We start from the raw sequence: 5,000 nt of genomic DNA, 5'->3' as shown, positions 1-5,000 counted from the left end.
GTTTTTTGTTTTTTTTATATCTGTCCCTTTTGCTGTCCTGGTGTTCGTATGCATTCGATCCTTCTTCCAGGAAATCTACGCTTCCAGCTTAGTTTTTCTTGGAGGGCTGGCCGTGATCTAGTAATCTCAAGATTAATCAGCCGAAATTACTACGATGATCCGGTTCTTGACTGAAGACTGAGGGGTTCGAATGTCCTGTCCATGTTTATTGTATCGTCTTCTATGAGTTATACGTTCTTGTCCATGTTGTATTTTTCTACATACCTTAACATATATTCCAGGCGCCCCGTACCCCCTTTATCATTAATGTGAACACATATTCTTAATAATTGGTACGACTCTCTGTTTGTCTCTCTCTCTCTCTCATTTTTACTTTCTCTCTATTCATCTTCTCTTTCCTCTGATCCTTTGGTCTAGTCTTCCACTACCCTCCTATTTCTTTGTCTCGCTCTGCACTCACAGGTCATTCTTCGACACCCATCCCTTCTCCTCTCTGATTCCTTCTTTCTCTCTCTTCTCTCTCTTTGTTGCGTTTTGTCCCCCTTTTCTCTCTCTCTCTTTCTTTTCTTTTCCCTCTTCTCTGTCACGTGACTGTTGCCGAAATCTGCCTTTCAGCTCCTGACCCTCGTCGTGTTAACATCGTTGTTCTTCGTCCGCCGCTATAAAGGCTTTTTCCAATGCGCCAGAGAAAAAATTTGTTTGCTTGTTATCAGTCGTAAGACACTTGTTGTTTTCACCGTTAATGCTTCTGTATTTCATGTTTCTGTATTCCATTATTGTTTTTTGTTTTTTTTATATCTGTCCCTTTTGCTGTCCTGGTGTTCGTATGCATTCGATCCTTCTTCCAGGAAATCTACGCTTCCAGCTTAGTTTTTCTTGGAGGGCTGGCCGTGATCTAGTAATCTCAAGATTAATCAGCCGAAATTACTACGATGATCCGGTTCTTGACTGAAGACTGAGGGGTTCGAATGTCCTGTCCATGTTTATTGTATCGTCTTCTATGAGTTATACGTTCTTGTCCATGTTGTATTTTTCTACATACCTTAATATATATATATATATATATATATATATATATATATATATATATATTTATGAATTTACTTGCTTCACTCATTATATTTCGGTCACGCTGGGGCACTGCCTTGAAGAGTTTTATTCGAACAAATCGACACGGCGATTTTTTTTTTTTGAAGCCTGTTTTCTTTCCCCCTTTGCCGAAGCGCTAGGTTACGGGGCCATAAACACGGGCGCTGGTTGTCAAGCGGTGGTGGGAAGGACAAATCCAGGCTCATAGACACACACACATACATATGAGTGTGTGTGTATGTGTGTGTCTGTGTCTGTCTTCCTGGCTATTTGTACCCCCATACCCCCACCGGGGTTAGTGTGTATATGCAAATATATATGTGCCTGAATGCGTTTCTATAAATATGTATGTATGTATGCAGCTGTCACATCGAGGATGTTGCACGCACTCCCCCTCTCTCACTCACTCACACACACAAACACACATACACACACAGGCACACACACATTCATACACATACATACACACATAAATACACACATACACACACAAAAGGGGTGAATTTTTAAGGTACAAAATCTTGTTTTTGTTGGCCCTTCGCCTCGAAAACCATTTCGTTTCTCTGCTCCACTGCTATGGGTCTAAACAGCTCAAGAGATTTTGGAACATATGTCAACGTATCCGAGAAGCGAATCATAAAGTTCCTCTCCCCTATTCTGATAATTTGTGCTATAAGTGCATTAACATTGAATGTTTATGATTCGTTTGTTATCCAAGACATAATTTCCATTTTATCAATCGGATATAGCAACGGGAATCAAAATCTCTTTGCTTATATAAGTATCTTCGACGCCTAAGCTAACATCAGTTTCACCCTACACTACATCATAACTCTCTGACAGCTAAAAAATTCTATTGATTTGATCTCCTGATTCTTCTTGGCTCCTATATCAAGCAGCTCTATTTAACTACGTAGACACTTTATCGAGAAAGTGGACAGGAACATGCTGTTTGAGGGTTTCCCAATCTGCTACTCCACCCCCCCATTGAATGAATAATGATAATTTCGAATTTAGGTACAAGCCCACAATTTGTACGCGTGTGTGAGCATGCATAAGGTGCGGTATGGGAGTCTTTATTGGTTAAATCTTCTACTGTGCAATATTATTATTTTACTTTATCGACGTCAGAAAGGTAAAAATTGAAGTTCATCTTGGTGAGATCTGCATCGAGAACGTAAAGATCCAGAACAAATACTGTACGGCATTTATTCCAACACTACAACGATTCTCCTAATCTCGCATCCTCACCCGGATAAAACAATAATCTGTTAGGGGAAAAACAAAATTAACTGGTACTGCTTCGGTCGAAGTCAATCGGTTGAAAATCAAACTGGGTCCTGGCAAGTTACTGACAGTGCAGCAGCAGCGATGGTGTCTAGACTATAACAAATCTACGCTCAATGAATTTACTTCAAACAGTGTTTGCTTTTTTCGTTCTGTTTTTTTAAAAAAATTTTTTCGTGCTTTTGGTGGGTAGAAAATATTTAGAGAATTGGTACTCTCCGACATCGATCTAAAAACGACATCAAGAAACTAAAACTGTGTTCAATTTATTTTGGGTTTACTTTTTCTTTTACAAGAGAAATAGCGAAGCCACTAAGCGTGGTATCCTAACCAGGTTAAAGTGCGTGGGAGCTTTCTATCCTGTTTTTTTTTTTTTTTTATCAGAACGTCAACGTATTGGATGAAGCATAGCACTCCTTAAGTAGATATTCCCGGTCAACAGAACACTGGGAAGTTGCCACGTTGCTTGTATGCAAGCTCCCAGCCAAGGCCTCCCCAGCATTTTACAGATTCACTAGTAATAACTTTCCGATTTCTGTACCCCCACACTCCAACCGATGAATTCTTCCGCTGTTGACCAATCATTACATATTCATCAAAACGTTGGCCATTTGACAATCAACCTTTATATCCATATCTATATATCTATTTTGAAGGGTCGCTCTACGTTTCCACCAATTGTGGGCAGAATCTGTAGCCGATTAGTGCAGCAAATAGACTATTATATCTAACTAAACTGGTTAGAAGCAGGTTATATATGCATGCAAATAATATCTTATCTCCTATTCTGTTTGATCAAGTCAAACTGGCTACACATTCTTTACCAACACGTATGAGAATACGAAGAGATAGGGAAGGGTTTGTAAGAAGTTTAATTAGACAGACAAGCAGGTAGATAGACAGACAGATAAATAGATAGATAGATAGATAGATAGCAGTATGGAAGAACAAAGAGATGGAGAGAGTAAGCAACAGGAAGAGCTGCTCGTTTGAGAGTACGAATGCACTGACTATGAAATAATGAGAGATCTGCATAAAACGCAAAGTTATTCAGTGTGAAAATGTGTATAGTTTATCATAAAGGAGGTGCTGTAGCACAGCCTTCATAGTTAAAAGAAAGAAAAACACCATTGGTTAATGAGTGACCACTATTTCTATTTTCCTTGTGTGTGTGTGTGGTTAGATGTTGATTTTCTTAATCAAAGATGGCATGTAAGTAAATAAATAAATAAATAAAAATGCTTTGTAGTATTTTGTTTCATCCTTTTAATATTTCTTATCGATAAAATTTACCAATCAATTAGTGATATCAATTAAATCGGTTATTATTTTTATCCAAGAGGTGATCTCATTCTGCTAGGTAGTGAATGCTTTACTTTAATCGGTTACATCTATTAGAAGTCAAATTCAGCAGGGGCCTCACTTTCATTTTATGCCTGATTGACTTTGACAGACGCAGTACCAGTAATATATAAAGTACGTTTCGATTTTCCATACTTTCAAAGTTATAAATGTTTATTGAATTATCTTACAGAGAATGCTCAACTGGCAGAATCGTTGGAGCGTCGGAAAATACATTGAAGAATTTGTTGTGGATCTTTATACACCGAATTCATTTTCCTCTGGTATCAACAGATTTGCCTTTCAACTTTTCAAGAGTTCATAAGTTGAAGTACCAATGAAGTACTGGAACGGGTTTTATGCTATCAATCAACATATATATATGAATATAAATATATATATATATGTGTGTGTGTCCGAGCCTTAGTACGCATATGGATGTATATGTAAACCAACATGTATGTGTACGTATATGCCGAATCATAAAGGTCAGCTAGGAACAATCGCATGTGTAACCAATCATGAATAACAAATCAACAGTACAAAGAAATCAAATGTTAATTCCTGGCAACCACTTTCACAGTAACAGAATCACCATCCCACTACATTTATATATTCAAAATAGTTTGCCAACGGTCATTCAGCAACAACACACTCTGATAAGCTCAGTGACTACTACTTAATTCTGGCCGCGACAAACAGAGAGGATGTTGCTGAAGCCGAGAATTTGAACTTACGGAGACAATATTTACAAAATCACCTGAAGAAGCACAACTAGATCTCAAAATGCAGGGAAGCGGTTGAATAATCAAGCACCTGCACGTCTGGAGAACTACGCTGCGTGGAAACAATTGTAGTGATTAAAACATAAATGTCGAACCGTACTCCTTCTTGTCGACTCCAATATTTTCAATCATATATATATATATATAATATATATATATATATATATATATATATATATATATATATATATATATATAGATATATATATATATATATATATATATATATGTATGTATGTATGTATGTATGTATGTATGTATGCAGAGTAGACGAAACAGGGACAACTGAAGAAGGGGAATATTCCTTGTGTTGTATGTCTTGTACTCTGTTTTTTCGTTGTTTGAAAAAAGTCCGTTTCCATGTTTTTGATTTTATGTTTTCGTTTCTCATTGTGTTTAACGCTTTTTTGTACCCATATATGCAATGCATATATGGGTACAGGACATAAAAACAAAAACATGGAAACGGACTTTTTTCAATATATATACATGTACGAG

This window comes from Octopus sinensis, linkage group LG13 (genome assembly GCF_006345805.1).
Source record: "Octopus sinensis linkage group LG13, ASM634580v1, whole genome shotgun sequence".
Taxonomy (NCBI): domain Eukaryota; kingdom Metazoa; phylum Mollusca; class Cephalopoda; order Octopoda; family Octopodidae; genus Octopus; species Octopus sinensis.
The sequence above is the reverse complement of the archived record's forward strand: the minus strand, read 5'-3'. Positions refer to the sequence as shown.